The 20,475-nt window shown below is 41.0% G+C and overlaps 1 long non-coding RNA gene across 1 annotated transcript; it reads right to left on the minus strand.

Moving 5' to 3' along the window:
* Positions 1-4,716: 4,716 nt before the first annotated feature.
* Positions 4,717-9,122, minus strand: LOC131918370 (uncharacterized). Its single transcript, XR_009380961.1, has 2 exons — positions 9,001-9,122; positions 4,717-4,952 (listed from the first exon to the last, which is right to left on the minus strand). It is a non-coding gene; the product is annotated as an uncharacterized LOC131918370 (long non-coding RNA).
* Positions 9,123-20,475: the final 11,353 nt, after the last annotated feature.

Here is a 20,475-nt window from a genome sequence, read left to right on the forward strand (position 1 = left end):
AGAGAGGGTGCATTGACTCCAATCAGATAGTGACTGGTTACGCCTCCAACTTTTGTGCCACTGTTGTGTAAGAGTATCACACACGCAGGCCACCATTGTAGATCTCCGGGTTTGTAGCTTGGTTGGTGCTTACCTTTCTCCTCTGGTAGTATGCAGAGTAACTTCTAGTAACTAGTCAGCAGAGGGTGAAGGCTCTAGTTAGGCACCAGCTAAACATCCCCATGTTTAATGAGATATGTTAAGTGTTGCCTTCAGCCACAGGGTCTTACCATCAGTTTATGGAAAGCTACCTATAGCCTTGGCCATAACCTAAGATGTTTAGGAGTTTCCATGGAACCCTTTGGCCAACATTCAATTATATTTAACCCATTTCTCACACTGAAAGTTTCACTATATTACAAAAGATGTGTAGTTAGGGTATTGTCTTACCTGTTATTTGGTGTCTTCATTTAGATTTTTTTCATGTGTGTGTGTGTTCTTATATATACATACATACACATACACACTTCTTATATATACATACACTTACACACACATATATATACATATATATGACATATATCTTAGGAAGCTTCTACTATAATAGATTTCCATATGATTCCTCAAATAGCTCCTAGTATCAGTTTTTCCCTTTTCCTTCCCCTTCTCCATTTAATCCTCCAGTGTCAGTCTCCACCTGTTTTTCCATAACTATGTATGCTATTTCCCTTTCTAAAGAGGTCCTTCAGCTCTCCCTAATCCTTTACTCTGTACCTATAAACTGTATATGCACAGGTTGTAAGATGCCTATCAAAGGCTTGAAAGTTGACTTCCACATACAAAAGAATACAATACCATATTTGTCTTTTTGTGTATGAGTTACTTCACTCCGAATTTTTTTAGCTCCATATATTTACCTGAAATTTTTATGGTTTTTGGTCTTTTTTAAACAGCTGAAAAATATTCCATTGTGCAAAAGTACCCATCCTTTGATTATCTATTAATCTGTTGATGGACCTCTAGACTGTTTCCAACTTCTGACTGTTATGAATGAACTATGAACTTGGATGCTCTAGTGTCTCTGTTGGAGGATACAGAATCATTTGGGTATATACATGAATGGTTTAGCTGCATCTTGAGATAGATCTCTTCCGAGCTTCCTCAGGAGCTGCCACACTGATTTCCATAGTGGCTGTACAAGTATGCACTCCCCCCAACAATGAATGAGTGCTCTCCTTTCTCCACATCCTCACCAGCATGAGCTGTCACTTGTTTTATTGATCTTGGCCATTCTGACTGGTGTAAGATGAAATCTCAAAATAGTTTTGATTTGCAATTCCCTGATGGCTAAGGTTCTGAACACTTCTTTAAGTGTGTCTCGGCCATTTGGGTCTCTTCTTTTGAGAACTCTGTTTAGTTCTATAACTCGGCTTTTAATTGGGTTGTTTTTTTGACATACAGGTTTTTATTTTAGTTTTGTATATATTTTAGATATCAGTCTTGTATCTGATGTGTAATTGGTAACAATCTTTTCATACTCTGTGGCCTTCCACTCTGTCTGAATGATGATGTCCTTTTACCCTACAGAAGCTTTCCAGGTTTGTGAGGTCCCACTTATTAATTGATGGTCTTAGTGCCTGTGCTATTGGTGTTCAGTACAGAAAGTCTTTTCCTGTGGAAATAAGTTCAAGACTATTTCCCACTTTCTCTTATATCAGATTCAGGGTATCTGGTCTTACGTTGAGGTTCTTGATGCATTTGGACTTAAGCTATGGGCACGGTGATAAATATAGATCTGTTTGCATTCTTCTACATGCAGACATCCAGGTAACCAGCACCATTTGTTGAAGATGCTGTCTTTTTTTCTATTGTATATTTGGCTTCTTTATCAAAAATCATGTGTCCATATGTGTGTAGATTTGTGGTGTGGTCACTGGATGTCTTAAGTAGAGAGTGTTTCTAAGTATTGGTGGGTGAAACAATGGTCTGTTTATAAATTTCAGTCTTATTTTAATGAGATTTTGGTTCCTGTAGAATACAATGCATTAACACACATACACACATATGTCCACATGCATGCATGAAAACTGGAGAATTTAAGATGATATGATAATTGATATGTAGATATAAATACATATGCCCTATCTCTGGCAGTTGAATATTACAAGGAGTTGCTAATATTATTTGTTCCCTTGAGAATGGGAAACTAGTTGGCTGTTGGAAAAGAAATATGAGGAAAAAAACTTACATTCCTTTTTGAATCACTATTTTATTGCTTTTGGATTTTGTGCAGTGCACATATTAACTATTTTAAAATCTATTAAAAATCAATATAACATTCCCCAAAAACCCAAGAGACTATCATCAGACTTTTAATAGCCAAATGGAAAACAGAAGGCTGTGAAATAATACCTTCATATTTCTGAAGGGAAATTATTATCACATGGAATTCCACAAATAACCAAACTATCAGGCATCAGGCAGAATACGTTTATTTAGATATTTCTGACATAAAGTTTAGAATATGCTCTCTGCTATGATTTCTCAAGAATTTAAATTTACTAGAAAATGTTTCAAATATGGGTCAGATGAACCTAAAAGCAGAGATGAAGATATACAAACTAGAAAACCCAGTCTCTGATAGGGAAAGGAATCCTCCGGGGAAGGATTAATCCAAACCTAACAGGTGTCCAGTCCATGGGGAGCAGGCCACGAGTCTTCGAGAAAACTTCTTCCAAAATGTGAAGTGAGTAGAACACCCACGAGCGTGCTTGAAAGCTGGCTTGGGCCATTCCTGGGCTTACTTGCCCCCAGATACATCCCTCATTGGTCCCCAGCTCTGCATTTTCAATAGAAATGGGACAACAGGTAGACTTTCCCAGCGTCCTATGTAAGTACACTGTGCCTGAAGGTAGCACTGTGCTGGTAGCAGTGTGGGAAGGGCTATGGCAAGGAAAATCAGTGATTTCTTTATTTCTCCGCCTTGGGTAGCTTCTTCAGTGCTTTCAACGCTCCCTTTTCTACTTCCAGCCATCCTTAAACATGGATGGCATGGCTTCAGACCCTAGGGTACCATGATACCACCTTTCTCCCTTTTCTCTCTAACCCTCTCGGTGCTGTTGCTACTGCATTAATTGCTTCAATGGCCCATTTTAGCTCCCCAGCTGCTCACTGAGTGCCAATTCTTTCCATGTGATTCCCTTTCTTGTTAATTCTTAGAGTGGTTTCTGCTTTTCCTGATGAGAACTGGTACGTGTTTGAATTGCAGAAAAGTGACTAGGAATCTAAGAATAGCAACAAACCAAAATAATTAATAGCAGAGACCAAAATTTAGGCAAGAAAGCGCAGCTGCTCATATTTTACTCTGTAGTTAATATCAATTTTTTTAAATGATCAAAATAATACAAATTGTTATTGCTGTTGTAAATAAGAAAACATATAAACCATCTCTTAGTGTTGATCTGAAGAATATTAAACTCATCTATTTACCCAAACCTGACAACGTGAGAGACCAGGTCATAGGATTTCTCCCATAAAGCAGGAAAGAGACTCCTTTCACTTAAAATGCCAAGGTGGAGTTCCCCATCTGTCAACAAGGGTAAAGGGAAAGTGTGAGATTGGGAGAAGGAAGCCTAGGGAGGGAGTCATGTCTGTCCTGCTCTATTTCTGAAGTCTCCTTTCCCAAGACAGTGGGGAGGCTGAGGAGAAATCAGATAGAGGGGTATAGTCAGAAGGTTTCTCTGGTCCCGTGGCCTGCTTATAAAATAATCACTCAGAAGCTTATATTAATTTTAACTGCTTGGACACTAGCTCAGGCTTATTACTGACTAGCTCTTACACTCATATTAACCCATAATTCTTATTTAAGTTTAGCCATGTGGCCTGGTAACTTTTCTCAGTTCTGCCTTGTCATCTTGCTTCTTCTGTGTCTGGCTGGCAGCTCTCCACTCCGCCCTTCCTTTTCCCAGCATTCTCCTGGTCTGCTCATCCCTTCTATACTTCCTGCTTGGCTACTGGCCAATCAGCGTTTTATTAAACCAGTGTACAAGGGCATTATCCCACAGCAGAGGGGACCTGGCTCTTCTCTAGCTTTGGTACCTTACAGGGAGAGCGTCTCTCAGAACGGGAGTCAGAAGCCATCCAGATTAACCTGGCAATAATAACCCTGGGTTCTAACTGGGAGCTTGTCAGGGGTGGCAGCTGGAGGAATCTCAGGCTTTAGATAGTTGTGATCTGATGGACAGAACATCCTGAATGAGCCTGGGGTGTTCAGAAAGCTGTAAGGAGGACCAAGGTGGAGCCAACTGAATCCAAGAGAGTGAGAAGAAGCTCGTTGCCACAAAGAGCCCAAGTCCAGCTGTGAGGTAAGATAAACAGTACAGTGCTTAGCAGTAGACTAGAGCCAAGCAAATCCTGTTCCCTTCAATTCTCTCAACAGCCCCCTCTCAAGGAAACTCCAGATTCCTCCCCACAAAATGCCACTGGAGGCTGAATTTTTTCCCCATCTCCTTGCAAATGATATTACATTGAAATGCACCCAGTACTGGGCAGCAGAATCCCCAAATATCTTATGTTAAAACAAGATAAATTGTGGTACACCCAAGAGAAAAATTAGCTTGCCGAATCCCGCTGCCTCCAACTGAATTAGGTTCAAACCAGTTTCTATATGTTTTCTGACTCTCCAGAAGGCAGAATGAAGCTGGGTTTTCTTGCCCATTGAAGTCATGGTGGAGTCAATTTGCAACCTCACAACACAAAAGTTTTATTATAGAAGCAAAGATCTTATCTGCAAGACAGCTGAAGCATAGGGCGCTTAAATGTCAGAGCGGAGGTTAAACCCGAAAATAGAAGGACAATTTAACTGCACTTGACCTTAGTGGAAACCGTGTCTCGGCAAGGGCTTGTCTCCCTGCATCTGGACTCTAGCTGCTACTCCTCTTCCCAAACTTTAGTGACACAGCACTACACTTTGCCTACAAAAAAAAAATGTTAATTCAGAGTATGCTTGCAATCACAGATTGCTAGAAGAACAGTTGCTTCACATCAGACCATCTGTAAAAACAAATCAAAGAGGAACGCAAAATCCCATGTGGCCTCTGAATGGACACCTTTGACCATAGAACAGTCTCAGTTACAAATTCCTGGTAAGATTGGTACAGCTTATCTTGTTGAAGAATCATGACAGTAAAACTCTGATGACATATGTCAGTCAACAAGAGAGCACTTTTGCTAGGTACGATGAGGCATGCCTATAATCCCAGACAGCATTTAGAAGGTATGGGGAACATGAGTGCCATGAGTTTGAAACCAATCTCAACTACTTAGTAAGTACCAGGCCAGCAGAAATACATAGCAAAGTGTGTAGGGGTTGGAGGAGTCTTCTCAACAACAATGACTCAGAATTCAGCATTTGCTTGAATCTGTGAGCGGTCAAAATACGTGCATGAAGACACTGGACAGAAGGAATGATCTCACTCCCATGGGGTGACTTTCTTTTATAAATGGAGGTAGCCCTGCATATGCAAGACCTAATTGTGTCAATAAATACCTTTCCTTTGCGTTTTAAAATAATGAATCGGATTCCTATTCCAGTAGGCCCTCAACAAAACGGTGTGGTCATGTAATAGTACTTTGTAATCTGTAAGTTTCCTTCAAGTAGATTCCTCCCTGTCGTTCTCACACTGCTCTGTGTGATAGATGACACAGAAGATAGGCTGTGATTCTGAGAATTAGGGTGATTGTACGAAGTTACATCACTGGAACATGAGAAGCCATGATTCAAAACCAAGTCTTGCATTTGCAAACTCCTTTCCACTCCGATTCCTCCCTGGATTGATTTGATTTGCAACATGGCAATGGTTCTGTAACCTTAACTGTGCCCCAGCAAATTACTCAAGTTTTTTCTTTATCATTGAAGAGTAGTTTGTCAAGAATCACTGTCAAAAACTCTTAATCTGGTAAACTACTGACCAAGTTATGACAAGCAGAGATTCCTTGGCCTGCAAGCTTGAGATTCTGAAATTTTCAGTAGTGCTTGACAGACCTTTATGAACTCATAATATCATTGATATTGTCTCAAAGAATTCCTTGTGAATAAATAATGACATGTGATTGATGGGATCTGACGTGACATGGGACAATCAAGTCACAGTTTAAGGACCACCAGAGAAACACCTGATGCTCTATAGGATTCAGTAAAACAAAGTCTCATTGCAAATGATACAGTTGCAATTTATAGGCTCTGTTTTCCCATTGGGAAAGAGAAGAAACACAATCCATGTAAATAGTACAGTGTATGTTTGAAATCTAATATTTCAACTGCATTTGAAGGCCAGTTCTAACCCAGCATATGGGTAAACAATGTGTTTTAGAACATAAAATATTTATCCTTACTATACACATGGATGAGGACATTATGAAACATTCAATATGTTACATTAAGAAAAATTGCCGGGCGGGGTGGCACACGCCTTTAATCCCAGCACTCTGGAGGCAGAGCCAGGCGAATCTCTGTGAGTTCAAGGCCAGCCTGGGCTACCAAGTGAGTTCCAGGAGAGGCGCAAAGCTACACAGAGAAACCCTGTCTCGAAAAACCAAAAAAAAAAAAAAAAAAGAAAAATTAAGGTTTTTAATAAATGTGAGATATAAATTACATTCCCTATATTTATATTGTACAAAATAATAGTTTTTCAATAGGACAATAAGTGATATTTTTAAAGCATTTTAGACGGTGAGATTTCCACAGTAGTTATATAATGATAGTTGCTACGAAGATTGTGACTATTTCTTTAGAAGGTCTTTTTATTGAGTTTTACCTCACAATGTAGGCTCATATTTTAAATAATGATCAAAATATATTGAGAGTAGAATCCATGTTTTTGCCCCTAGACTTCACTGCAGCGGTCCTTACGTCTGTGACCATGGTATCCCTGAAGTGTCTGCCTACTCGTTTTAATTCAAAGATAATGAAATTAAATAAAATAATGTACATACACTACACACATTTCAAATTGCCAAATACTTTCTTAATTTTTCATTATAAGTTGAAATAGGTAACCCTTAACATTTAAGTATTTGGATAAAGAGAATAATAATTTACAGTCAACTTAATGTTTTGAAGACAATTGTTTGGTTTGGGTGTTTTATTTGTTTAGGGTTTCAAACCTGTTGTTTATTATCAGGAGAGGGTGAATGCATGTTGTGGTGCACATATAGATGTCTAAGGACAATTTTATGGACGCATTCTCTTTTTCTACCTTCATATGGGTTCTAGTGATGAAATTCGGGCCCTCAGGCTTGTGATGGTAAATGCTCTTAACCACTGAACCGTCTTATCAGCCTTGTTGGGGTTTTTGTTGTTGTTTTGTTTTGTTTTTAGAGACAAGGTATCTCTACTTAGCCCAGGCTTCCATGTTTTAATCCTCCTGCCTCCACCTCCTGGGCTGGGATCGTACACAGGTGCCACAACGCCTAGCTCAACTCAGTGTTTGAAAATGTATATACCTGGGGCTGGAGAGATGGATCAGAGGTTAAGAGCACTGGCTGCTCTTTCAAAGGTCCTGAGCTCAATTCCTAGCAACCATATAGTGGCTCACAACCATCTGTAATGGGATTTGGTGTCCTCTTCTGGTGTGCAGGCATACATGCAGGCAGAACACTGTATACATAATAAATAAATAAATAAATAAATCTTTTATATATTTATATATATATATATAAGATAGATAGTTGCTACATATATACCTTTTATTTTTCCTTTTTAATGTTTTTCTAGGTTCCATTTCTTTTTAAAAAACATTTGTGTGTGTGTGGGTGGGGGTGTGCGTGTGTGTGTGTGGGGGTGTACACATCTGTGAGTAGTTGTAGACGCCAGAAGAGGGAGTCAGGTGTTTCCTACATCACTCTCCACCTATTCCTTCAAGGCAAAGTCTCTCCCTGGACCTTGAGCTCATGTCTTCTTGCCTAGGCTCTAAGCCAATAAGCCCAGCAATTGTCTTATTGCTGTCCCAGTTAGCTGGGTTCCTGACATGCACAGGGTCTTGTTATATGGGTGTTAGAATTCCAACTCTAGTCCTTATGATTGCGTAACAGGCTCTCCTAAGTGCTGAGCATATTCCCCCAGGCCCCTCTACTTCTTATGTCTAATACTCTTCCTATTTTACTTTCCTCTCTTCCTCTTTCTTCCACTCCGTTGTATTTTTTTTTTTTTTTTTTTGAGCCAGAAAAACCCATCTAACTCTTAGATGTCGTTCTTCCAGCCTCTCATGAACTTGGGAAGCTTTTCCCAGAAACCACCGGGCTGAGACCCCATTTTGTGTGATTGCATGATCTCAGCCCTGGGACTGAAGGTCTGTGTTCCAGGTTTCTTATCTCTGTACTTGATCATTATACAGTACACCTCATGGAGTAGTTCGTGAGACTTGGACTGAGCAGAAGCAGCTGTACCAGAGGGTAGAGCTGCACACATCCACAATACTAACCAGAGATCAGCTGGTGTAAATACCCCACATCTACGTTCCTGGTGATCCAAGAGCCCCTAAATGCTATTAAAGAAAGTAGCATTCATTTGGGAGGTGCAGGCTACATATGATTAGTTGAAGGTCATGGTCCCACTACATAATGAGTCGAGTGGGCTACAGGAGACCTTGTCTACAAACAAACAAACAAAAAGAAAGGAAAAATAGCCAGGCGGTGGTGGTGCACGCCTTTAATCCCAGCACTCGGGAGGCAGAGGCAGGCGGATCTCTGTGAGTTCGAGGCCCGCCTGGTATCCAAAGCGAGTTCCAGGAAAGGCGCAAAGCTACACAGAGAAACCCTGTCTCGAAAAACCAAAAAAAAAAAGGAAAAATAACGAAGAATAAATGAATTCGTGAACGCATAGATAGATAAATAAAATAAACATATAAAACGTAACAAAATCAAAGAAACGCCACAAGTGCTGAGGTAAGGAAACTACCGTAGGATGCCAAGCGTGCCAACCTTTCTCCCTTCACAGGCGCTTCCCATCACTGGCAAACCCACCTCTTTCAGACAAGAAGACTCCTAGTTTCTGTTGGCATGGGGCACCCGAGTTTCATGCCCATTCCTGCTAGCTGGCCGCAGGGAAGAGCGTCAAGTAGCCATAGAAACTCAGCTACTTGCAGCTGCGCTCTGTGGTGTGCTTCCTCCCTCTAGTGGTAAGTATTGGAACTGCAGGTGACGGGGCAGAGTCCTACTACCCTAGTAATCTACAAGTTAATTAACCCCCGCCCCGACGCCTCGGTTTCTAGCAGCAAAAACTCTGCTAGAAATGTAATAGAACTTTGACAATAACACGAGGTCATCCTGAGAGAAATCTTAACTATACAGTAGCAGTTCACATTCAGACAGTTTTCAGGAAGAGATTAACAAAAACTCACCAATGTGGAATATAACTCATCCACGGCTCTTGGGCATGGTATTTTAATTTTGTATTGTTTTTAGTTAAGTTCATTCAAAGTAATGAATAAAAACTTAAGTTCTTGTGCCTATTAATGAGGTACCATGTGACATTCTCATGCATGTATAAATTGTACAGTGTTTGGGTCACTTAGGCTCAGATAGTTAAATCATTACCTAATAAGTAGATTATCATTTCTTCATCATGAAAACTTTCAAAATTCTTTGCTCTGGTCCAATCTCCTGTCTCTAGTCACGTCACTCCGACCTGTACCAGAACGGCCCACTCTAGTTAAGGGCGGCATACTTGGAGTCTCCTCACCCTGCCCTCAGAGACTTAGAAACTACACATGGAGTTCAAAACATGAATTCAAGCACAAAAATCTACCAATGGTTAAGATCTTGGGTCAATAGTTTCTCAAAGCATCAGTTCTTACACACACACACACACACACACACACACACACACACACACATATATATATATATAATATTTTAAAGATCTGTCATCTGTGTAGCAGCACCCTCTCTCCCTACCCTGTGGCAACTGCTGATCGTACCCCTGAGAGCAGCGTTTGAAATTCCGACAACAGGAGTTCGAGTGAGTGTCAGGCGATCTGGACACACTCACTTCTGCTTCAGAAACAGGCAACTCTTGTCACGTCTGTATTTTGCCGTAGAGGGGGGAAAGGATGAAGTGGACAGCGCCTCTTCTCTGACCGATTCCAAGACTACGAGAACATATTGCAGCAGAAGACTGCCTGCTTTGTATTCCTGTGTAGAAAAAAAAATCTTCAACAGGATGCTGTGGTGCATATCTGTAACCCCAGCGCTGGAGAGGCTGAAGGAAGCAGAATTCAAGTCCAAAGCCTTCATGGGCCACCCATGAGAACTTACCTCATAAAACCACAAGATGGCGCCTGCCTGTGGCCAGAGTCACTTGGTCCTAGTCACTTGAGTAACTGGGGTAAGAGGAATATGAGATGGGAGGCCCTCCTGAGCTAGAGAGCTTCTCACCAGCCTAGCCCACCTAGTAGGAACCTTTATCAGAAATAAGCGAGGGCTTGGACCCTGCACTACAAGAAATCAGGAAGAGAAAGGAGGGAGGTGGGGGATGGGGGTGTCAGTTCTCAGGCAGGGCATATGTCCAGAAATGAGCTCCAGCTGTACTATAGAAGGATTCTGGACATAGGCACTGCCTGAGACCTCACAAGAGACAGGGGGGGAGGGAGGGAGAAAGGGATACAGGAATGGAGGGAGGAGAGAGAAGGAAAGGGGGAAAAAAACCAGCTTCTTTGGAGGTTCTAGCAGGGGAACACAGCTACCCATATACACTTGACCTAAGTCCTGTCCTACCGTCTTCAGCTGGATGCACACAGTGAAGGACAAAGGGGATTAGCCAGCCAGATCAGTGGACTTGATGGGGTGACAGATACTGCAGAGAGGTTGCCCTCATATCCGGGGAAAGGAAAAGACCAGTGAAAAAGAAGCCAGGCGTAGCGTACCATGCCTATAGTCACAACACTCGGGAAGCTGAGGCAGGAATGGGTTGCGAGGCAGCCTGAGCGATGCGTGAAGTTCCAGGTGAGTCTGCACTGGCACTCTCTGTCTCTAAAACCAAACAGTTATCGTTAAATGGTCCAAAATAAAGAAAAGGAGCGGAGAGCATCCACTGGGTACCACCGACAATCCAGAGGGAGACCAAATGAAGGGCTGCTCCCCTCTGTCCTGACTCCTAGCCAGGAGGTTATGTGGATTGTCTAGATCTTGGTTTCCAATATGGGAAAAGCTCATAAATCACCAACATGGAGGAAGTCATGACTCCTCCAGGGGGCTTCACTTCATGACCACATTTAATGCCGTTCACCTGCTACTTACTGGACTTTTGTTACTCAAGAGAACCGGGTACCTGTGCTCTAATTCAGAGCCCCTATCTCTGGAGGGAGGGGGAAAGAGAAAGAGAGGAATGTCTGTTTGGTGTTAATGTAGTAAAAACCACAAAGAAACAGGATGGAAGTAACTGCCTGCAGTTACTGTAATGGGAAAGGAAGCGGCACAGGAAGATTCTGGCGTGTGACATCCCGCAGTCTCAGCACTGTAGGGGTGGAGGCAGGGGGACACTGACTTCAAGGCTGACTCAGTTACATGGCAAGGGACATGGAAGCGGGGCAGTGAGATGACTCAGTGAGCCAAGGCGCCTGCCACCAAACCTGCCACCAAACCTGACCTGAGAGGCCACAAGGTGAGGACAGAGAGAACTGACTCCTGAAAGTTGTCCTAGGGCCTCAACATATGTGGTGTGTGTGATACACACAGACACATGCAGACAAACACAGTCTTAAAAGAGAGGAAGGGATGGGTTTCTGGATTTCTCATAATACAAAAGCTGATCTTTACTTATTCAACTGTACAAATATGTTACATGATCTTTTCTATATGCATATTTTATTCACAATTAAATTAATGATATCCTTTACTGTTAATCTTCCTTAGTTTTTTTTTTTTTAATTCTCAATGTGGGATTGTTCACAATCAATTTTTTTTAAGATTTATTTATTTATTATGTATGCTTGCAGGCCAGAAGAGGACACCAGATCTCATTATAGATGGCTGTGAGTTACCATGTGGTTGCTGGTAATTGAACTCAGGATTTCTGTGGAAGAGCAGTGTCTTAACCTCTGAGCCATCTCTCCAGCCCAATCTTCCTTAATTTTACTCAGGACAATATAATTGCAAGAAAAACTAACATGGAAGCTACTATTTTGTATAATTAATATGTGCAAATAAAAAGGATTGAGTATCAAAGATTGAGGAGCCTCCTAGCAGACTCTCTGAGGAAGCAAGTTTAAATGTTATTTTAATGTATTTTGCTTATGTTTTTCTTTTCGAATATATCCAGAAGTAATATATAATAAAACTTAGTACTTAAAGGAATTGGGCGTATACCTTACAGATAAAGCATATTTTTCTTAGCATGGGTAAGGACCAGGGTTCAATGCCCAGCACCAGAAAAAGAAATGAGTTGGCATTTAAATTCAAAGCAAACACTTTGGTAAATAGTTTTTTTTTGTTTGTTTGTTTGTTTTTTAAGGAAGAAAGAAAAGAAACGCCTTGTTTATGTGTGTGTCGGTTCCTGTTGCCATCATCCTGATCGATAATGATTCAGTCAGCTGAGGTCACTACCTAAGGGAGTGTTGAAGGGCAGTCTGCATTCTTTCTTGAAAGTTTTAGAAGTGCTGGCATACGGTTTGGCCACGAGAGTCTCCTCTAAAGCTTGGACACACAAATAATGTCCTTTCATCAAGCTGAAGTTTCAGAGTGTGGCAGTCACAAATTCTTAGCACAAAACCCTTTATCCAAAAACCTTTATAAGCTTTTCCTCTACCTAAGCCAACAGAAGAATTGAAAATTATCCTTAGGTGAGTATTAGTTCATCATTGATAACATACTTGAACATTAATAAGATAGAGCATTCTTGAAATTTTACAAAAAAGATGCCATGGTAATTCTTATGTTTTACGAAAGTTTATTACCATATACAGCAGGCTCTGAGACACCAGCACTTCACTCTAGCTGTAGATGAATGCAAGAGCAAGGAATCTAGATACTTATTTATTTATTTATTTTATAATATAATTTAATTTTACCTATCAGCCACAGATTCCCTTGTTCTCCCCCCTCCCGCCACCCCCACCTTCCCCCCACCCCACCCCCCATTCCCATCTCCTCCAGGGCAAAGACTCCCCTGAGGATTGAGTTCAACCTGGTAGATTCAGTGCTAGAGAGGCCCACAGAAATCCACAAAGATACCCCCACAATAGACTGCTGGCAATGGTCAAGAGACAGCCCGAACTGACCTACTCTGGTGATAGGATGGCCAAACACCCTAATTGTCGTGCTAGAAACCCCATCCAATGACTGAGGGAACTGGATGCAGAGATCCACAGCTAGGCCCTGGTGGAGCTCCAGGAGTCCAATTGGCAAGAAAGAGGAGGGTTTGTATGAACGAGAATTGTTGAGACCAAGGTTGGATAAAGCACAGGGACAAATAGCCAAACGAATGGAAACACATGAACTATGAACCAATAGCTGAGGAGCCCCCAACTGGATCAGGCCCTCTGGATAAGTGAGACAGTTGATTAGCTTGATCTATTTGGCAGGCCCCCAGGCAGTGGGACTGGGACCTGTCCTCATTGCATGTGCTGGCTGTTTGAAACCTGGGGCTTAGACAGGGACACTTGGCTCAGCCTGGGAGGAGGGGACTGGACCTGCCTGGATGGAATCTAGATATTTAAATAGGAATGGAAACGGTCGCCATCATACCAGGTACTAGGAACAATTGCTCTTCTCCCAGGTTTAATTCCAGCCGTGGTCAAGGGGCCCCTCTCTGTGGCCTCCATGTCTATTTTCTCACCAGCTCCTTGACCTGCTTCCAGGTCTAGCTCGGGGACTTCTTGCCACCTCTGTGACCCAACCTAGCAGCTGCAGCCCCTTCCCTAGATCCTGAGCCCTAAATGACTTTCATGATTGCAATCAAATGCCAACTTACACAAGTGTGATTTCTTCTCTCACAATGGCTCTGCCAGCGTAGGTGGCATCATATTGTTCCTCATCTATGTAAAACAAAGAGTGATTGACATATCCCAATCACTGCAAAAGCCCTTCCGCTGACCCATGCTAATTCCAGAGCTTTCTTATTTTCCTAATTTTCGGAAATTCCTTTGGGGCTTATTTTTTAATCCCTGCAACAAATCATGGGTGTTTGGATGAATGAACAAATGAATCACTCTGTCAGTCACAGGTGTTATTTCTAGCTCCTGTAGAAGAATAATATCCTTCAGAACAAATACAACTGACAACGGATTTTATGAGATACGTATTAAAAGAGTGTTCCTTCAACGACTGTAAAATGATGCATGGATCACGGTCAGGATTTAAGTAGTTACTAGAATTTCAATCTGAATGCAGAAAATCTCTCAGCTGCCTATGACAAACATATGTAAAAATATGGAAATTGTGAGGAAAATAACAGAATAAAACTCCAAAAATATTCACTTTATGAATATTTTAATTTTAATAGTTTTTTGAGCTAATCATTATTTTAATAGCTTTTCTTAGGTTTGTTTCCTGTGTTTTTAAACACACACACACACACACACACACACACACACAGAGTCATTTATGTTACCTTATATTTTGTATTACACAATATTCTTTCCTTATAAACACTAAAAGCTACTTTAAAACATTCATTTAGTAGTTCTTTAATACATTTTATGTTCTTAAAATTTATAGTTCTCATATTGCTGGACAAGGGGATTATTCAAGTTGTTTTTGCTTTGTTTATGTTTTTGAGCAAAGTGTTACAACTAAAGCAATAATTAGCATTGGGATGTAAATCTTTGCGTGTTCTATTTCTCAACATTGGCTCACAGGTGTTTTTAAAGGGTGAAATTGCACAGTGTTGATGTGTTTATTTTCTGGTGGGCCATCACTTCCCTTTCTTGTGGTGATACCACCTCACCCCATAACTCAAGCAGGTTTGAGCAAAGCCATATCCGTCTCCAGCTCCAAAGCTTGTAAGAGGACCTGAGTGTGGGCTCCATAGTGCTGTGGCCTCCCTGCAGTGATGGGGCAAAATGAGGCAATGAGCCTCCCTCCTGGGATTTTCCATGAACTCTGTGGAATTAGTCTCTTTGCTCTAAGGATGGCCATTTGGTATGAAACTAGATCAACTCTCAAGCAGCCACAGAAGAGAGGCAGGCTTTTCCTGAAGTCAACACACAGTAAAGACAGAAGAAGCCAGTGATGGAAAGAGTTGGATTCTTAGTATCATTATCTAATAAATACCCTTTTTAAAGGTAAGGTGCTATGGTTCACACCTTAATCTCAACACTCAGGAAGCAGAGGCAGTGGATCTCTCTGAGCCTAAGGCCAGCCTCATTTTCACAGAGAGTTCTAGACTACCCAGAACTACATAGTGAAGTGCTATCTCTAAAATAATATGATATAGTTATAGTATAGTATAGTAAATATAATATAAAGGGCTTGTCAGATAACTCAGCAAGTAAAGGTGCTTGCTGCCAAGCTTGATGATGGAGGACCAACATTATGGAAGGAGAGAACTGACAACTGACTCCTCCAAGTCACACACACACACACACACACACACACACACACACACACTTAAATGTAGCAACATTTAAGCAAAATTTGAGAAGATAAGGTGTCATGACAACAGACTCCAAAGAAATCCAGAATATTTTTAGAGAATACTTTGAAAACTTAACACTCCAAAAAACTGGGAAAACCTAGGAAAAAATGGATGCATTTCTAAATTTATATGACCTACCAAAGCAGAAGATATAAATAACTTAAACAAGCCTGGACTACAGAGTGAGTTCCAGGAAAGGCTACACAGAGAAACCCTGCCTCAAAAAACTAAAAATAAATAAATAAACAACCCCACTGTTAAAGGTGAGATCAAAACTTTAATCAGATCTGTTCATGAAGAAAAGCCAGGACCAATCATATGAATTCACTACTGGATTTTATCAAACTTTCAGGGAAGATTGGTATTAGTCTATCCTTCTTAATTTATTCCACAAAATAGAAAGGAAAGAAATACTACCAAATCTATTCTGTGAAGCCATTGTTATCTCAATACCCAAACAAGGCAAAGGGCCAACTAAGAAAACTATAGACTGATCCCCTGAGACACATAATTGAAAATTTCTCAACAATTTGGCAAACCAAACTTGATAACACACATTAAGATTATGTATCATAACCATGCAGGCTTCATGCCAGTGTTGGCAAGTTGATTTAACACGCACAAATCAGTAAGTAAAATACACCACATAAACTTAAGGATGAAAGTCACATACTTATCTCCCTAGATATAGAAAATTCTTTGACAAAGCTAATCATGCTTTCATGATAAAAGCCCTGAAGATATTAGGAATAGATGGAACATGCTTCAAAATAATAAAGGCAATATACAACAAATCTATAACCAACAATATAATAAATGAAGACAAAACTGAGATTTCTTCTAAAATCAGAAATAGGACAAAGATGGCCACTCTCCCCTCTCTTATTCAATATAGTGCTCAAAGTTTTATATATTACAATAAGATAAGAAAAAGACATATAAGGGACAAAAATAGAAATGGAAGAAGTCAAACCTTCCCTTTGTGAAGATGACATGATCCTATACTTCAAAGACGCTATACAATCTATGAGACAACACTGAACTCTTGTAAACACGTATGTAAAGTGGTAAGATGCAAAATCAGCACTTATTTGTTTGAGTGCTTTTAATTAATTAACTAATTATTTAATTTAAAGGCAGAGTTTCTCTGTGTAGCCCTAGCTGTCCTGGGACTTGCCCTGTAGACCGGCTGTCCTCAAACTCAGAGATTCGCCTGCCAGTAGACCATGGGAAGATCTTCCATGTTCTTAGACTGGGAGAATTGCTACTCTGAAAAGAGCCAGACTACCAAAGTTAATCTACAGACTCAATGTGATACTCATTTGCATTACTTACTGTTCTGTTGTTATGGGAAAACAAAAGCAAAAAAAACCACCATGAGCATGAAGCAGAGAGCTTGAACTGAAAGCAACGTTGGCAAGAGGTTTTAAGTCTTCAAAGCCTGCCTCTAACAACGTACATGCTCACAGCTTCATCACCTAACTCTCCTCAAACAGTGCCACCAACTGGGAACCAAGTGTCCAAGTGTCCGAGCCTATGGAGAACATTCATCATTCAAACCACACTTCACTTTATGGCCCTCATTGGCTTGTGGCCATATCATAATGGTCCTCCCAGGCTCGTGGCCATATCATAATGTAAAATGCATTGCATTCAACTTCAAAATTCCCCATGGCATTTCACAGTCTTAACACTGTTCAAAATTTCCAAGCCCAAAGTCTCTTCTGAGACTCAAGTCAATATTTTTTGTAAGTCTTGTAAAACTAAAAACCAAATCACATACTTCAACAGATAGTGACACAGAATACACATCACCATTTCAAAAGGGAGAAATGGGGGCAAGGTAAAGCAATCCTGGAGCAAAGCAAGACCAAAACCCAGCAGGAAAAACGCCAAATCCTCTATGTCTGATGTCAAAAGTCTTTTTTGTTTGTTTGTTTTGTTTTGTTTTTTGTTTTTCGAGACAGGGTTTCTCTGTGTAGCTTTGGAGCCTGTCCTGGAACTCACTCTGTAGACAGGCTGGCCTCGAACTCACAGAGATTTGCCTGCCTCTGCCTCCTGAGTGCTGGGATTAAAGGTGTGCCCCACCACTGCCCAGCGTCAAAAGTCTGCCCTTCCAGCTATGCTATCTACAATAATCATTTCTCTCGTGGACTGACTCCATTCCACGTACTCAGTTCTCCTTGGCAGATATCCCAAAGCTCTGGCCCCTCTAATGTCTTGACGTCTCCATTGTAACCCAGGCTTTTTACTATCATAGCTTCACACAGTGGCCTCTCAGACCTTTTGCCATTTGAGGGCCTTTATGCAGGGACTCCCCTGCCACCCATTCCCTGGCCTCAGCAGCCCTTTGAAACCGTGGAGGAAGAATGCACATCCCCTTCACTCCTGCGTTTTCATGCCTCTAAATCCAGCCCCATGTGGACAACACCGCCAAATTCAGCTGCCAGCTTTGGATGGACCCTTTCCCTCATGAATCATACTTCCAGCAGCTGCTTTCTGGAGCAGAGTATTGTCTTATGCTCTTTTTCACAAGTTGGGAGGTTAGATGGGTAGGGTCTTTCCCTGAGAAAATCCTTCACTTTGTTCTAATATAGAACAGGCCTCTCCTGAATGGCACCAAACTCCTTAACAATTACAGTCTCTCTCCAGTGCGTGTCTTCACTATAACATTGTTTCCTGTTGCCCTTTCTCTCTTCAAGCTGCACATTTTATATTTCTTCTTACCCAGCTTGCATTTTTTCACTGTAGACCTGCCTAAGCATTATCAACAACAACTAAGCACCAGACATTACATAGTCTTAAAATTTCCTCTGCCAAAGAAATTAGTCCATTGCTTTTAATTTCTACTCCTGAGAATTGTTAAGACAAGGGGAGAAAAGCAGCCACATTCTTTGCCAAAATGTCACAGGACTGGCTTCTATCCCAATTTCTAGTATTTGTCCCTATGAAACCTCTATAGCTAGGCCTCTGAAACACATTGCTGTTGGCACTACCATCTTCCAAGCTTCTCCTGGAGTAGCCCTTTAAGTTCTGCTTAGAGTACTGAACAACTTTTCTAGTCCAAAGTTTCAAAGCCTTCCACATTCCTTCAAAAAATATGATCAGGGGTTGGGGATTTAGCTCAGTGGTAGAGCACTTGCCTAGCAAGCATAAGGCCCTGGGTTCGGTCCTCAGCTCTGGAAAATTAAAAAAAAAAATATGCTCAGATTCTTCACAGCAACATCCCACTCTCTGTCACTGACTTCTGTATGAGCTATTTTTCCATTCCTGTGATAAAATACCATAAACAGCTGGGTGTGGTAGTCTACTCAAGAGGCAAAGGCACGTAGATCTTTCTGTGAGCTCAAGACCAGGTTGGTCTATATAATGAGATCCAGACAAGACAGAGCTACAGAGAAAGACCCTGTCTCAAAAACAAACAAACAAACAAACAAACAAACAAACAAACAAAACCATCAGCAACAACAGCGACAAAAACCACATGACCAAAGGCAACTAATAGAAGAGTTTATTAGGACTTCCGGTTCTAGTGGGATAAGAATCCGTCAAAGTGGGAAAGTATGCCAGCATGGTGGCAGAAACAGAAAACTGAGAGCTTACATCTTCAAATACAAGCATAAAGCAGAGAGAGTGAACTGTATGCTCAATGGACTATAAACACCCAAACACACTCCCAGTGATATACTTCTGATAAGGCCATACTTTGTATACATCTCCTAACAGCACTATTAACTGGGGACTAAGTGACCAATTATCTGAGCTTATAGCAGCCATCCTTATTCAAACCACTAAACCATCAAAATTCTGATGTCATATAGGACCATAGGGAGTGGCACTATTGGGAGCTGTGGTCTTGTTGGAGGAAATGTGTCATTGAGGGTGGGCTTTGGGGCTTCAGAAGCTGAAGCCAGGCTCAGTGGCATTCTCTCTTCCTTCTGCCTGCTGATCCAGATGTAGAACTATCAGCTACCTCTCCAGCACCATGCCTGCTTGCATGCACCCATGCTTTCCACCATGATGATAATGAACCGAACCTCTGAACTGTAAGCCAGTCCCAATTAAATGCTTTCCTGTATAAGAGTTGCCATGTCTCTTCACAGCAATAAAACCTTAAATAAGACATCATACTTCATAGAACTAGGAAAAAAAATCCAAAATTTATATGGAACCACAGAGGACTACAAAATGCCAAAGCAATACACAATTGGAAGTATCATACATAATTTCTGTGTTCAACTTATACTACAGAACCATAGTGACAAAGACAGTCTGACGCTGGCATAGAAACAGACAGGTGGACCAGGGGAACAGAATAGAGGATCTAGGAATAAACTGACAAAGCTACGGAAACCTAATTTTTGACAAAAGTGAGAGAAAAAAAACCCAGCCTATTTTACAAACAGTCCTGGCAAAACTGAATATCGTCCCCCAAAGAATGTAATTAGATCCAGCTGTTTCACTCCGTACAAAAATAAACTCAAAATAAAATATAGCAAAGACCTTAATTTAAAACCTGAAATGCTTAAATTGATAGAAGAAAACACAAGGGATGCTTTTCAAGGTATTGCTACAGGCAAGAACTTCCCGAACAGAATTCGATAGCATAGAAAACAGCCCTACAAACCAAATTAAAAGGCTCCTGAACAGCAAAAGAAACTATCAGCGAAGTAATCAGACAGCCCACAGAAGTGAGAAAATATTACAGCTTGTATTAGTTATTTTCCAATTGTTATGACGAAATACCATGACCAAGGCAATTTATAGAAGAAAGAGTTCATTTGGGATCCCAATTCCAGAGGGTTGGAGTCCATGATGACTGATGAAGCACAGTGGCAGGAGGAAGAAGCTGAGGGACCATATCT

The sequence above is a fragment of the Peromyscus eremicus genome, chromosome 8b (genome assembly GCF_949786415.1).
Source record: "Peromyscus eremicus chromosome 8b, PerEre_H2_v1, whole genome shotgun sequence".
NCBI lineage: Eukaryota > Metazoa > Chordata > Mammalia > Rodentia > Cricetidae > Peromyscus > Peromyscus eremicus.